The sequence below is a fragment of the Condylura cristata genome, unplaced genomic scaffold, assembly GCF_000260355.1.
Source record: "Condylura cristata isolate star-nosed mole 26May11 unplaced genomic scaffold, ConCri1.0 scaffold00006, whole genome shotgun sequence".
Lineage (NCBI taxonomy): Eukaryota > Metazoa > Chordata > Mammalia > Eulipotyphla > Talpidae > Condylura > Condylura cristata.
In genome coordinates, this window is record NW_004567107.1 from 28,224,127 (window position 1) to 28,241,288 (window position 17,162).

Sequence of the window (17,162 nt, forward strand, 5' to 3'; positions counted from 1 at the left end):
TGTTTAACAATACAAATTGAATGATAGAGAAGACCGCAGGGCTTGCAGAACACAAAAGACAACCTGTGGTATTTAAGAAGAAAATAAATCTAAAAGAAAAGGGGAAAATCCCTCTGGGATTGAAAACTTTACTAATTTGGGGGCAAAAAAATCACTGCATGACTGCTTTGTATTTCACACTTCAGTTATTTACCTAGACATGACTATACTGAGTTTCAGAGGTTTCTTTTAGCTGATTTGTAAATCTTTATTGTGCTTTGAGCTAAGCAATAACTTGCTTTCATTTAAGATCTCTTCAATAACCTATATTGAATTGAGTTATTTATTTTAAAAGTAATTTTAAAATAAGGTGAATTTTTTCTGCTCACAAACCTCTAGTTCGAACAGGCATATCAGGGATGGTAAGTGACTGGGTGGTATTTGGTGTGTGTGCAATGAAAATATGAACTATAAGTGGGAGCACATGCCTTGTGTCATGTGGACAAAATAATAATGGTTAGGATGGTGCCGACAAGTCACGAGCCACTGAGTACACCTGGAAAGATAATAAACTTTCTGGGGACAAGAAATCACTTGGGGGGAAAAAACTGCTTCTGCCTTTTCTCGGTTAATTAGCTTGCTAGAAGGACAGGCACACCATGGAGCCCAGAGGCTGGACAGCTGCGCGTGTCTCACTCTGCCTTCTGAAGAAGCAGCAAATGACCGCAAGGCTGGTTGACATCAGGGACTGGTCATGAAAACAAGTTCTGGGGCCCTCTGGGACCAGCACCTTCTAGCTCCATTCCCCAAAGCTCACGTCTGGCATATATAGTAAAACCCTGAATTAAGTGATGGTTCTGAAAAATGTCCTAAAATCAAAATAAGGGAGAAGGATTCAGATTGTCCTAGAGGAACACAGTAAGTGTCTGATATCCTCTCTCTAGAAGAACGAATTTATATATTGTACAAGAAAATAAAGAGTAATTAATGAACTCCCCTAATAACCGATAATTCTTTTGTTTTCATTTTATTTTTTCATATCTACAAAAAGATATACCATATTCATATTAATTATGGTAATTCTAAAGTGGGAAGGAAATAGATGTAAAGTCTTCCCCCACCTCACTCCTGTGCCCCTTTCCCCACCACTGAGATTTACAGCTGTAAAGCAAGCATCATTAAACTTTTCACAAGGAGCCTGTCCACCCAAAGAAGTTGAACTCTAACAGTCACAGGCATTTATTCTGTGCACTTAAAGGAAGCATAAGAATGGGGTTATGTTGCTGAAAGAAAGGCTCTTCAGGATATGAGAGCACAGCCTGAGAGCCCCAGAAAGAGGGAAGAGCAGAGTCTGAAAGAGGCTCAGAAGAGAGCAGGCTTTCTGAAGTTTGGAACGGAGGCAGTAAACTCAGTGACACATTAGGAAGCCAGTAGCCAGAGTTTGACTATACTAATGTAAGACTTGGCAAGGTTAGCTAAACCCGAAAGAATGTACTACTTAAGGGGGACTTCCCACAGAAAAACACAAGGGAAAAAAGAGGGGAACCTTTCATCGTGAATAGTCTCGTCATGAAGTGTCTACTCAGTTTAAGAATTCTTGAACAAGTAAAATTAAAACTTTATTGAGGCCCTCCCTAGTGGCGCAGCGGGTTAAAGCACAGCACTAAGAAGCTAAAGCCACTTCCGCATGAGTTCGATTCCCGCCTGCCCCAGAGATGACCATGTGGCGCGGCAGACCTCTCCTGGCCGGCCCGCTGCTCCCCTCAGCAGTGTACTTCGTCGATCTGCCTGTTCTGCTCCCCACTCTGTCTCTGGTGAATCCTCTCACCCTCCGCATCTTTGGCCTGTACCCCAGTTCTGTATGAATGAATAAATAAATAAATCTTTTTAAAAAAAATAAAAGTTTATTGAAGTTAAAAATGTCTGCTCTGGGCCCTCTCTGAATGTGCAAGAGTTTAAAGCACAGTGCTATAAAGCCACTGCAGCAAGAGGTCAATTCCAGGACCTAAGTGGCACAGCAGCCCTCTCCTGACCCACCTGTTGCTCCCCTCAGCAGTGTGTTTCAGATGATCTACCTGTTCTGCTCCTCCTTCTGCCTCTGGTGAATCTTCTCACCCTCCCCACCCTATATCTCTGAACTGTACCCCAGTACTTGTGTGCATAAATAAATAAATATTAAAAAAAGAAAAACTATCTACTCCATGAAAGACAAAAGCAAGTCAAGCCACAGACTAGGAGCAAACACTGGCAAAAACAATCTCTGATAAATTGCTGCTATACAAAAATATATTATATATATGCAAATTATACTAAAAACTCATCAGTGAGAAAATACCCTGTTTGAAAAATGACCTTAACAGACACATCATCAAAAAAGAAAAACAGACAGCAAATGAACCTATGAAAAAGATGCTTGATACCATATTGCATGAGGGAAAGGCAAATTAAAACAATGAGCTACTAAAAAAAAAAAAAACAATGAGCTACTACTACACACATATTAGAATGGCCAATATCCAGAACACTGACAACATCAAATGCTACCAAGTACGTGAAACAACAGGAAGTATCATTCATTGTTCATGGGAATACAAAAGGTACTGTCATTTTTGAAGACAGATTGACAATTTCTTATAAAACTAAACTATACAGAAATAAAGACTGGAATTTAATTAGTGATGTACCAAAATTGGTTTCTTAATTTTGACCTATGTGCCATGCTAATGTAAGATTTTAACATTGTAAGAGGCTAGCTAAGGATATTCAGGAACTCTCTGTAATATTTTTTTAACTCTACTGTAAAAATCAAATCATTCAAGAATTACAGTTTATTCATTTATTTTTAAAGATTTATTTATTTATTCACACAGAACTGGGGTATAGGCCAGAGATGCGGAGGGTGAGAGGATTCACCAGAGACAGAGTGGGGAGCAGAACAGGCAGATTGACAAAGTACACTGCTGAGGGGAGCAGTGGGCGGGTCAGGAGAGGTCTGCCACGCCATGTGGTCTCCTCCAGGGCAGGTGGGGATGGAACTCATGCGGAAGTGGCTTAAGCTTCTTAGTGCTGTGCTTTAACCTGCTGCTCCACCAGGGAAGGCCTACAGTTTATTTTTAAATATTATGATTTGACACTTCTGGTAACTTGCCACAGTTAATCTGAAAAACACTAAGAAAAGTGCATTTATAGTGCCCTAGTTCTTATTTTCAATATTTTCAAGGGTTCTGGAATATTGATACTAGAAATATAAAGCCAGTCATCTTATGAGAACCAAGATAAACTTCTCACCTTGTTAGGGTTATTTATTAATCCTTTTAATCACACAAAAATTCTAGAATTCTGAAGCAGATTCCAAAAGTGACCACAATTCTTCACCCTTCCTTAGATTCTGTGTGCAATACAAATAGCAATTCCTACCATCAAAAATCTACTTTTCTACCCTGTGAATCTGTGTAGGATCTTATGACCTCCAATGACCACCATGAAGAGAGGCACAATTTCTGATCCCAGGCCTGGAGAACTTTCCTACTCCCACTCTCAGCTGCCAGACAAGCCAGCTGTTATCCCCAGTTAGGTAGGTGAGACCAGCCAAGACCAGAGAACCATCCAGCTGATCTCAATAAAAAATACCACCCTGAAGATTCATGAACAACAATATATGGGTATTGTTGTAAGCCACTAAGTTTTGTTTTACAACTACATCTTACTAATATAACATACATTAGGGTAGCTATTATTTAAAAACAAAAACAGAAATTAACAGATGCTGGCAAAAATGTGGATATACTGGCACTTTTATGGACTATGGTTACAGCCACTGTGGAAAGCAATGGTTGTTGCTCAAAATATTAAAAATAGAATGACTATACAAGTTAGCAATTCCACTTTGATACATACCCAGAAGACGTGAAAGCAAGATTTAAAAGAAATATTTGTACATAGCTGCCTTAGTTACAATAGCCAAAAGGTGCAAGCAACCCAAGTGTCCACTGGCAGAGGAATGGATAAACACAATATGGTGCACACGTAGACAATGGAATAGTCATCAGTCTTCAAAAGGAAGGAAATTCTGACACATGCTACAGCATGGATAAACCTTGGGAAAGGGAGGTAGAGGAAACTGTCCAGAGATCAAGGCAGTGGTTTATTTTTTGAGCAGTGCAGTGTATCCATGTAACCTGACTGAAAGGACTGATTCTAAGAAATGAGACAGCTCTCAGGAAATGACTAGAAATACTTGTTACATAGTTCTTGTGAACTTAGATGAAATTTATATTTAATTTTTCCTCCCAGAAAGTGCAGCTCTTAAAATTAAAGTTCAAATGAGTTTGACCTAAGGTGTTTTCAATGGAGCAAGATCTAGTATTTCTCACCACACACAGAAGAAAATGAAGAGTGGAATTACCTTCATTCATAGAAACAACAGTTTCCGGCACTCACACTATTGGATGCCACCTTCTGATTACAACACACAGCCTCACCTCTCAGTCTGAGGAGAGTAGAAAATTTTTTTTCTTGACACACCTAAAGAGAAGAGAGAAAAATTCTCCTAGTATTTTACCTAATAAAGGAAAGGCCAGCTGTCTTCCCATCTCAATGGTTCAGTTATTAATTTCAATAATTCCTGAGCAGGTAACACCTGCCCTCTCCTATCCTAGCTCTCCAAACTCCCATCTTAGCCCCTTTCTATACACTCAGTTACTGTGACTGGCTTATAATCCCTTAGCCAGAGCGTAACAATCTATGTGCTCCCAATGACCCCCTCCATCCTCCATAACCAGGAATGGGCTGGGCTTCCCATTTACCTGAGATGCCTTACAAATGTTACCTCTCTCTCAAGAATCAGCATTTGGTAAAATTTAGAAAGTACTGCCCTTTGCACTTTGCTTTTTGACTCAACTGCCCTTTCTGTCTGAAAAACCTTTAATCTGTGTCATTCCTACCCATCTTTTCAGATTTGGATCTGAGCATCTGACTTCCTCCTGCATGAAGTCTTCTCATCTGACCTAATGGTATATGTTTGGTACTTCCCCTTTAAGTACTCTCTAGATCTACATACGCATCATGTAATATTAGATATAGCCACTACTAATTGGTTCACCCACAAGATCTTGATGTGAGGGTAAAGTGCTTGTAATTGCTATTATTCTACTCTTCAATGAAATTAGTCCAGATTTTTCAATAAGCTGTTATTAATCAAGTCTGTCAAAGGCAAATCTTTTTCTTTAAGGCCCCTTCCCAGTTTCACCATGGTGATATCTTCCCTGCCTTATATCATCTCTGGTGAGAGTGAGAGCACTTGCTCATACTCCCTCATAGCACTACCTGATGTGAATTGATATGTACAATGAGCTTAGCATCTTCTCCTTCTCACTAGACTGTAGCTTCATTGGCACCAGAACAACAACTGACTTATATTTATGTGTATAACACAGACAATATCTGACACAGACATCCTTCATTAACATTTTTACTGCTTATAAACCTTTTTTTAATGTCCTTAAGGGTCATCTGCATAGTCTGTTAACACAGATTGCTGGGTCATATGCCCATACATTCTGGTTCACAATCTGAAGTGGGTCCCATGAATTTGCATTCTAACAAGCTTCCAGATCATGCTCATGCTGCAAGTCCACAGTGATATCAGTGATATATATATATATATATATATATATATATATATATATTAGATTTATTTATTTGTACATACAGAACTGGGATACAGGCAAGAGGCTCAGGGGTGGTGAGAGGCTTCACCAGAGACAGAGTGGGGAGCAGAACAGGCAGATCTGTGAAGTACACTGCTGAGGGGAGCAGTGGGCGGGTCAGGAGAGGTTTGCCACGCCATGTGGATCTCCTCCGGAGTAGGCGGGAATCGAACTCATGTGGAAGTGGCTTTAGCTTCTCAGTGCAGTGCTTTAACCCACTGCGCCACCAGGGAGGGCCCCACAGTTGTATTTTAAGCAGTCCTGTGCAATGCCCACCATTAGATAACCCAAAATGACCTCTGACAGGTCCTTAGTGAACATGTCATCTGATCCTGGACTAAATGCATAGTCTTAAGAAGAAATGCACCATATTGTATATACATGTACAGGGTAAAAAAGAAAAAGCAGTCATTTTTTTGAACCAGTATTTTTATCAGTTTTTGTCACTGTTGTTTCTGTTTGTTTGTTTTAATCTTTATAATAGTTTATTTTTTTAATAATGTTTATTTTTACATCATTTTGTGCCTTTTTCCATCTCAGTTGTAATCCCCATGGTCTTCCCATCACCAATTCACCCATGTGCCATCACCATAGTCCAGTGCACTTCCCCCCCCCCCATTTTTGACCCCATTCCCCCCTTCACCCCTGTAAAATATCTCTGGTATATAGTTGTTTATTGTTTTTTGGGTTTTTTTCTCCCATGGTCCTTTCATGTTTCTGCTATAAATGAAACCATCTGGCAATTTTCTCTTTCTTTCTGGATTATTTCACTAAGCACGATCCCTTCCAGCTCCATCCATGTTGCTGCAAAATTCATGAGTGCATTTTTTTTGATTGTTGAGTAATAGTCCATTGTGTATACGCACCACATCTTTTTAATCCAGCAGTCTATTTTTGAGCATTTGGGTTGATTCAATGCCTTTCCTACTGTAAATAAAGTACTGTAAATAAACATAGGGGGTGCAGGTATCTTTTTGAATCAATGTTTTTGTGTCCTTTGGATAGATACCTAGGAGAGGGATAGATACCTAGGAGAGGGATTGTCATATGGAAGTTCCATTTTTAGCAGTTTGACAAACCTCCAAACAGATTTCCATAGTAGTTGTACTAGTTTGCATTCCCACCAGCATCACTGTTGTTTTTTAAGATAGTTCATAGAGAAGAAACAGTCAGTACATATTATGAGACAACTAAGTACAAAAATAAAGCACACAATTCTGGAGTCACACTTCCTGATATCTAATCCTGGCTCAGCTGAATCTCTGTGTTTCATTCTCTTTTTCTGTAAATTAGGAATAATGATAAACCTCCTTTGTATGGTTGCTGTGAAGCATCAAGGAATTGATATGTACAATGAGCTTAGCAGAATGTCTGAAACTTGTTAAGTAATACTCAAAAAGTATTAGCATACATCACAATTAATACTCTTAAACATTACTGTTTTTACACTCTGTTTACACTCTGTTTTTACACTGTCTAATTTAGTCTTCACTGCACTCTGTGAACACTTGCCTAAAGTTAGTCAATTTTTAAAAAGCTGATGCTGGGGGGGGGTGAGGGGGAGGAGAGGGGAAGGGAGGGGAGGGGAGGGTTCTCCCTGGTGGCTCAGCAGGTTAAAGCACAGCACTAAGAAGATAAAGCCACTTCAGCATGAGTTCAATCCCTGCCCAGGAGGTGATCCATATGGTGCAGCAAACCTCTCCTGATCCACCCGCTGCTTCCCTCAGCAGTGTACTTCATCAGGCCGCCTGTTCTGCTCCCCACTCTGTCTCTTACCACCCCTGCATCTCTGGCCTGTACCCCAATTCTGTATGCATAAATAAATAAATCTTTAAAAAAAAACATATGCTGGGGTAAAAATCAAGGTTTGATTCCAAAACTCATTTCTCTTTGTAATCATTCACATACTTAAGTTTTTTAAAGCCATTTTCCCAAGTCCCTTCCAATCACCAAGATTCTTATCCTAATTAATAGGGAACCCAGAAATCTTCATTTTAAACTAACAACTCAATTTCTAAATAGTACATCTGATATGTATGGAATAGACATCATCTTTTCTACACATGGTCTTAGAGGCTAGTTAGAATTAGTCAAACATTGTAGGACAGGGTTTTAGAAACTAAATCCCAACATCAACAAATTTTCATAATATCTAGAGAAACATGATAATGTGTGCACTAATTATTCCCTTCCTATAAAGATTTCTTCATGGTCCTCAGAATATACTGCAGAAATGGATGCAAGTACTTGCTCAGTAATTGCAGAGAAAAGAGAATCCTTCTCAGAAAGGCTTTCCACTCACTATGGATTTCTTCTTACTGAAATTCCCTTCCTATGATCACCATCACATACATAAATGCCCCATAAACCTTTGGGAAAAGCCTGCAACCCACCAGACCCCAGTGTCTACTGTCCAGAGAAAAAGAACCCTTAAGCAAGAGAACTTACTACATCTATTTGGTTAACACTGCCTGCATGCAAATTCTGAGCCCAGGAGAATGCAGTGGGGATTTGTGTGTGTGTATGTGTGTGTGTGTGTCTGTCTGTCTTAATATGGAAAACAAAAGTGTGAAGACTAAAATTAATTCTAAATGCTTGAAAAGCATGAGCTGAAGTTTTTTAAACACTACACACTGCTGGCATGTCAACAAAGTGATCTGGCATGAAATACCCCACTTCAGGAAGAACAAAAATGTACTACTTCTCCAAAGACAAAGAATTGCTTTGTGAGATCACCCCATCTGTTGAGTGAGTTGGTCTGCCCACTGGATATAAAGGACTCTGTTTACCCTAATATTCTAGAATTCTAAGATCTTTCTTGTTAATACTGAGAGAGAGAAGTATATATGGAACATATGAAAATATATAAATTGGCATTGGTTCCATTCACATGATAGAATGGTATAGTGCTATTTAAAACTCACCAAAATGCTCCCGGTCTTAGCACAAAATGCTCTATTCTTAGCAGGAACCTCCTAGCAAATAGAAAAAGGAGTTTGCTCAAACGTAAAAACCACCCAGAAAGAGGACTTTGGATCTTGTTAAGTTTAAATAATAAGTTAAAATCGTGCAAGATGACTTGCACTCCAAAAAAAAAAAAAATCGTGCAAGAGCTGGTATAGGGAACTTGGAAAGTGTTATCCACTTTTTGATCAAATGTCATATGCCATCTAATTTATTTACTTATATTTAAAATGTGAATTTTGTTGTGCGTGTGTGTTTTGTTTGTTTGTTTTTTAAGGAAATGTCCCTCTTCCAAAAGCACACGCATACCTTAAATTAGAAATGTCAACGGGACACTTTCCCAAAAGGCGCACAAATACTGTTGATAATTCCCAGGTTGTCACAGCTTCCTAATTGATCTCGCTTCGCCCGGATCCACAACCCAACCCCTACCTCTGCCTTCATTCAATAAATCAGAGTACTTTTCTTTGCAACATGAGAAAAGGGCTGAGTAAGTGGCATCGGGGCCCTAGATTCTCCTGCCTGATGGGGGTCGAACTCCCGCACTCCGCGGCTGGTGCGCGCACCAGAGAAGGAAGAGGGTGCTTCTCCATCTTTCTTCCTCTCCTCACAGTCCTCAGCAACAGGGAGTGTCGGAGCGAGGGAGAGGGGGCGAGCGCAGGGGTCCCCAGGGTGTAAGGCTGCCCCAGGCGCTTCTTTTCCGGGGAGCGGTGACTGAGCGGCAGGGTGGTGAGAGCGCCAGACCCGAGTCGGCCCAGATCGCCGGCACCCCTGCGCGGGCAGGACTGGGTCGCTGACCTGGGCTCGTTAGGCGCAGAAAAATAGGACTCTAACTGGACGGGCGGCGAGGCTGCTTTGCCTTAAGTACACGAAACTGCCCCGTACAGTTCGTGGTTTCCAAGCTCCCAGAGCGTCGCTGCCCGACCCGGCTTTGCGAGGCCGCGAGAGAGCAAAGCTGAGGCTGTTCCTACGGTCTTCGAGCCAGCGCAAAGGTTCTCGAAGAGCACCGGCTGCAAAACACTTTCAATTTGCCTAGGTTCTGTGTGCTGCGCGCGATCCATTGTAATGTGGGATCTACCGCCTTCCTCACCGCACCTAGCTCCTTCCTGGTGCAGCGAACGTAAGAGAAGTAGTTCCAAAATAATTTCAATATCTGCTTTATTTTTTCAACTACCCGGGGAAAATACAAAATACATAGACTTTATGTTGGGCTTGAGCGTAGGAGAGATTATTCTCAAAGCAAATACCGTCCTGCTCTTTCCAATGATCTCCACTAAGGCCCAATGATCTCCACCAAGGCTCTAACCTCTACAGATGCTTAAGCATTTGCGCCCAGAGGTTTTTGTTTTTGTTTTTGGTTTTTGTTTTTTGTTTTTTTACCTGTGGAGGAAATGTAAAGATAGAGCCTACAAAAACAAATCAAAGTTAGCTATAGTTTCTCTTACAAGATGACCGGCACAGAAATCTCTGGTTTTTGCACAGTTTCCAGAAGAGCTCTCATACACTTTTTTCTCCCTTTCTCAGCAAACAAAACATTTGAGCAAGGATGCAAGAATGAGCAATCATTTCTTGATTTATTTATTTATGCATACAGAACTAGGGTACAGGCCAGAAGTGCAGGGGCGGAGAGAAGCTTCACCAAAAACAGATTGGGGAGGACAGGCAAATCGATGAAGTACATTGCTCAGGGGTGCAGCAGCGGGCAAAACAAGAGAGGCCTGTTGTGCTATATGGATCACCTGCGGGCAGGGGGGTGGAACTCGCACTTCAGCGGCAGGAGCTACCTTCACATGGCTGTGCTCCAACCTGCTGCGCCACCAGGGAGGGCCAGACAATCATTTCTTAACGTGAGAAACCGCACTTTATTTATGAACAACGTGCAGCACATCCTTAACCTAGAAGATGCTTGAATCTCTAATGTTCAATAAGAGGTACCCAGGTCTTTGGGCAGAACTGAGGTATAGGCAAATAAAATTTGAACTCTGCATACACACAGTCTTAAAAAGGAAGTGGTAAGGGAGAAAAATACTGTTTTCAACATGGATTTGGGTACTTCTTTCACTCCTGATTATCCATACTTTGTATTTTCTAGGATATGTTTTGATACATGGGTGAAAGATATTTGCAAAATTTTATTAAATGTTAGCGCTGGAAAGGGCTCCAACAAGTCACTCATTTAGCCAAACTTCTCATCTTTGCTAACTTCCCTTCTTAGGAAACAGAGAACTTAAGAAATTGTGGCTTGATATGAAATTATAAACAACCTTTGAAGACAAGAAAAGCCAGGATACAAGCATTCAGACTACCAAATTAAAATTCTCTAGGTAGCCTTGTTCCATGGAAAGGAATTAACCCAGAGCCGAAGTCCCAAGACACTGCTGCATTTAGAGTCTTTCCCTCTAACTTTCTTCTTCCCATGACCTTAATACTAGCACCACAGCTTTCTCTTCAGGCCCATGTAGGAAAGTGGAGGATTAATGCAATGGGATACTGGTCCTCAGTAGCCCCATATGCGTGTCCACTTCAGCTAACCTTACCTTGCCAGAGGCAGCGAGCTTTACTTGAGTGTTACTAGCATATGTGGCCCTGGTAACCAGAGAACTGAGAAAGGGTAATGGAAAACAATCTCAAATCAAAGCAAAAGCCAACAGCCCATTCTCTCTCAAAAGGCAGAAACCAATAAGTAGCCCCTATTTGGAGGCTGGAGGGGAAATCAGGAAACACAGAAGGGAAAGACTTTCTGGTGGAGTTCTATTTAGTTTTTATAAAGTAAAGGATTTTTTGAAATGGAAACCTAGTATCTAAGCCCCTACCCCAAATAAGACATGATATCCTCAGCGGATATGACCTAATCCTCCATTGTGTAGTTAATATTCATCCAAAAGAGGGGGGCTTCTCTTTAAAGACTGACTCTTTAATATGTATTAAACTCAGGCTGATTTTGGCAGCTCTCCTGCCACCTGTGACTACACAGACACCTCTCTTTTTCTTTCTCCTTTTCCTAATAAAACTATGTTTTTAAAATATAAAATAAATAAATAAATAAATAGATTTAGATGATTTTGCTTTAGGTGGGAAGAATTAGAGTGCATTCAAAATAATTAGTTTCAATAAACTTTTTGTTTTCCTCTGCTATTTTTTTTTTTCAGAAATTGGACTTTTGCGTAAGAGATCTCTGGCTTTTGAGAAGCCAGTGTTGATCAGCTTTGGCACTACACAATTAAGTCTCTTCTCAAAAGAGACCAACATTTCTCAGCCTACAACATCTCGGTTTCCCAGACTGCCTGAGTCTCTCCCTAAGCAAGCCAGCCGTGTTAAGGCACAACGTCAAAGGATCTACCCCAGTAATTCATTATTGTACTACATTTAGGAATGTAATTCATTTATTCACTTTTTAAAAACAACGAAGTGGGCCAGTGGACAAAGTGGAAATTAGTAAAATCTCCTATACTTTTAATCAGTTCTCTGTTAATCTATGCTTAAAAAACAGAAATAAGAACAGGCTGGGAAGTAGAATTGTTGCTGTTGCTGTTAGTGGTCCTGGAGGCAAGGTCCACTGACACGTGAGACCATTCCAATGGCTGCAACTGGTGATGATAAAATATTGCCATGCGCTGAGTCCAAAATCTGTCATCAAACCAAGTATTACTTTGGTGATTTCAATTTTCCGCAGGACAAATTTTTAAAGGAACAGGTCAAACTGAAGAAAGCTGATTTGAAGATGATAAACTTCATGTTAAACCATCTAACCACAGACAATATAATAGTAGAAACACTGAGCCAAAAAAAGGAAATATATAAAGATAAAACAAAAATCAGAAGATCCCCAAGCAAACCCCTCCCTGACGTTACTAATAAGTATTAAAATGATGTTTTAAAAATCTGTTTAAAGTTGTTTCAACTGATGTAACCCTGATGACATAAAAGAATGATTAACAGATAAAAGTCAGATACTAAATACTAGCATGAGAACACTGCACAAAGCATCTGGGGATCAATATTTGCTATGTATGAGAGCACTGAATTTGTTATGAAGTTAGTTGAGGTCCCTGGCCATAAGTACAAAGATACGAACCTGCTGATACCTTGCAAGGAAGATTACTTGGAAAAAAAAAAGAAGAAGAAAGCAAGCAAAATAAACTGGAAACCAAATTACAAGCTAAAGAGCAAAGGAAAATCATACTTAGCAGAAAATACTGAAGTGAAATCTATTGGAGAAAAAAATTGAATGTTTGCTGAAATATTCCGAGGACTTAGATGATCAGACGATAGAGAAGATTTGCACGTACCTTTCTCAAATCATAGTGATAAAATGGATAGATTTTGTCAGAGGAGCAAAATACATAATAATTTTATTTTAAAAAAAAGCGAAGAATACAGAGGATAGAGGCAAAGATGTGAATAATGGTAACCTACAATTAAGGAACAAAAAAGTGACATGGGAGAGTTAAAAGAAAACAAGGAAAAGAAGCACTGAAAATAATCATTGAAAACCAACAAGAGTCCCTAAACAAAGAGAAATCAAAAGGTTGTCGATCTAAATGGAAATAATTCTGCCCAAACTGGCTACTCAAGTACAATTTCAGGGCAAGAAAAGTAGATTTGATAGGAATGATGAGCATGATGAAAATGGTGCAGCTGGACCAGTAAAAAGAACAAGAACTAGAAAAAGATTAACCTGTCTCAACACAACAGAAAATGGTGTTGGAGACCAGCAGTTTAGTAAACAGGTATTTTTTAATTCATTTTAATATTTGGCTATTAAGCTGCTTTTGTCTTTGAAGACTTTTAAAAAGAAAGTTGAACGAGGTACACTTCAATATCCACCTCTAAGAAAGGTAAAAAAATAAACTTTTTTTGTTTAACTTGCTTATTTTGTTATCTAAATGGGAGTCCCGTTTGTGTTATCTGAAATAATTCAAGTTCAAAAGAAAGAGTCTGCCACTAAATTGTCTTCATTATATGAGAAGTATGTTACTACAAACCAATAAAACATACACTATCTTAAAAGAAAAATGATAAAAATAAAAACAATAAATCTTCATGTCAGCACCCCAAAATGTTATATCCTAGGGGAGAAAGTTTAAAGCAAGAGCATTTATCAATCACAAGAATCATAATCAAAGTTCCAGAAAAGTTCAAAATTAATGATGGATCTATTTGGAAACCAACCTCTCTTTTGAGCACCACAGTCAGAAGTGGTACATTTCTGATTTAGTTAATAAGAGTCCAATTATATTTGAAATGTAGATTAATTCTCCTAAAAGCATTAATCCATTTGGCAAGGACACCTCAATAATAATGCAGTCTCTTTATTGCTTCCATAGTAAGATTATGCCCCCATAATCGTAATCAGCTTATTGATATAAATACCCTTCCATTCAGTTAATTCAAATAGAACATTTCATAGGTACTTTGAGCTGATGGGATGGTAAATAATTTTTAGACTAAAAGTTGAAGTGGATTGATTAGAAGCAATTTTTTCTGTTTTGCACAATAAAAAGATGAACTACATGGTTCGCCAAACCAATTTGCAGAGCAACCTCTCCTCTCTAATTGCTGCCAGACTAATGTAGCAGAAGCCGAGTCCTAGGAAGTACAGAAATCCATTTACCCAGCCATGACATTTAAGGAGCAAACACAAGTACTGGATTTTTCCATTACCCTTCATTTCAGCCCTGCTATGTTCCACCTGTGACCCTTATGTGACGAGGGCAATGTGCTTTCATACAATTTGGTAAGTATAATAAAGGTCCACTTCAAAATGTTTGAGAGCGGAGACTAAAAACATTTTTTAGAAAAGCATAATTAAGTCCATAACCCAATCTCACTAATTCCTGCTAATGTATTGGAAAATCAAATTATTTGATAAACAACCTTATAATGCACATTGTACCTGGTTGAGAGTAGGGAATAGCATATTTCCTCTACCACAGATAACACAGTATTTGTCACCAGCCTTGTACAGCCTTTTACTTTATACAAGATTTTATTTCAACAACAAGAAGCAGGCAAGTCCCAAAAAATAACCTGTTGTGCATTTCACCAAAATGAAATAGAGACGCATCCTCAAATAGAATTCACATTGAAACACAAGGCAAAAAGGAAAGGAAAAACTCTGTACCTTACTTTTTCAAGACTCTCCTAAAACATTCCAATCTCAGCCAGTTTCTCCAAGTAAATTATCAAACTTATACAGAGAATTTCCTGGAGATTTGTCCTTCTCATCCATGGTTAGTATCTGAAATAGAGAAGACAACCCATAAGTGGTTGCTGAATAAAGGGTGATGATTATAGGGTCCTTGAATACTGAAGGTAGGAAAAACATCATAAAGGGTGATGATTATAGGGTCCTTGAATACTGAAGGTAGGGAAAAGATCAAAGTAATTTTTTTACCGAAACAAAGTAAGTCAATTTTATTATGTTTCCCCCCCCAAAGGTGTTACTCTTGACCTCCAGAAAATAAATAATAAAAGAGAATTTTTATGGAATTTTTATATCTGATTGAAGTTTCAATAATTCATCAATATCACACTTGAAATCGAAGCATTCTTTTCAAGGTTGAATTCAAAAGCTGATCTACAAAATGTTAACCTCAAGAATAACCTCATCTGCTTCAAACAATTCTGTGCAGTACCACAAAAAAATAGAGGACAGCCCTTGTAGGATGTTATCTGAAAACTTAAATGCTTTACCCTTTTCTTTATTTTTTCTGTTTACTTAAATTGCTTTGGTAAAAGATTTATCTGCCAGGGCTCTTCCTACTACAAATTTAATAACCTAGATATTAAAACCATCAAGTTCGAGGTTAGAGAGGAAAGCACCAGCCTTGATTCTTAATGACAGCTGTCCACCCAAACTTGCTTAAATATCAACAGTATCCTTGATGCTTCAAAAGCAATTAGGTGTGCCAATCTCAAACTGAAAACAATTTTAAAATAACACAAGCATTAAGTCTCTGCTTCTTGACAAAGTAGTGATTTGTACTGACATGATTTAGACAGTGCATGATTTCTGAAAAGCAATTTCCAGAAGGCAGGGGAATACGCACTTAGGAAGATTCATATTATTGTAGCTTCCATTTTTTCCTTCCCCATTAATAAGCAAAACTGAATATAATTGATTCAGCTTTCAGTTTCTACCAAAACTTCACCACTGAAGCATTGATATTATCCATTACATGCTAAAACTTAGTATTTATTGGTCCTAGCTTCTGACTTAAATGGTACAGTACACTTAAATGGAGATGATGCTAAAGGTCAGAGATAGGATCAAATACCAGTGAGAGACCAGCAACTGTAGTAGAGGAGAATGAGCAATAGCTAAATGTTGAATTGGGAGAACAGTGTCATGGCGGTTACCACCCGAACTACTGTGCCTATGCAGTAGGGTAGGTTTAAGGTCCACCAAGTGGTCCGTTCATCCTAGAGCTCAGGCACAGCCCATGACTGACCGAAGATACTTATTTAAGGGAGCTCATTTCATACGGATAATGCCAGGCAAGGAAGGCAATGGCAAACTGGAAAGTGTGACTTTGGCTCAGGTGTTCCATGGACAGATCTTTAGGTCAAACTAAGATTGTGTGGATGTAAAGATAATCTCACATCTTTTTACTTGTCTGGAGCCAGAGTGTCTGGGAAATCATCAAAGGTTTGGGAGTCCACTTGTTTTCTCAGAACTGTAACATGAACACAACTCCTTTCTCAGATTAACAAAATCTACTTCATTCACATTCAATGTAGACAATACTTTGCTCTCTGAGATCCACTTTCTTAAAGATTTTATTTGTGTGTACAAAAACTGGGGTACAGGCCAGAGGTACAGGAGGTAAGAGAATTTACCAGAAACAGAGTGGGGAGCAGAACAGGCTGATCCACTGAAATACACTGCTGAAGAAAGCAGTGGACAAGGCAGGAGTGGTCTGCTGAACCATGTGGATCAAACTCAAGTCACAATGACTGGCAGTAGCTTGATAGCATTGAGACTTTAAACCCTGTGCTATATGGAGGCCTGTGGAACCCACTTTTTTAAATGCCTTGTTGCTTTTTCTAAAATGCTGTCATAGCTACATAGTTTATCTTTATCAATACAATAGAAGAAACACAGGCAGCCTCTCTGAACTTCATCTGTAAAATGAGAACAAATGGGCCCTCCCTGGTGGCGCAGCAGGTTAAAGCACAGCACTAAGAAGCTTAAGCCACTTTTGCATGAGTTCGATCCCCGCCTGCCCGGGAGGAGATCCACATGGCGTGGCAGCCCTCTCCTGACCCACCCGCCGCTCCCCTCAGCAGTGTACTTGGTCGATCTGCCTGTTCTGCTCCCCACTCTGTCTCTGGTGAATCCTCTCACCCTCCACATCTCTGGCCTGTACCCCATTTCTGTATGAATAAATAAATAAATCTTAAAAAAAAAGAAGAAGAAGAAGCTAAAGCCACTTTTTCATGAGTACAATCCCCGCTTGCCCCAGAGGAGCAGAGGCAACCACATGGCACAGCAGACCTCTCCTGACC

The 17,162-nt window shown here is 39.4% G+C and overlaps 1 pseudogene; it reads left to right on the forward strand.

The window, feature by feature from the left end:
• Nucleotides 1-12,228: 12,228 nt before the first annotated feature.
• LOC101625388 lies at nucleotides 12,229-13,402 on the forward strand (annotated as a pseudogene).
• Nucleotides 13,403-17,162: the final 3,760 nt, after the last annotated feature.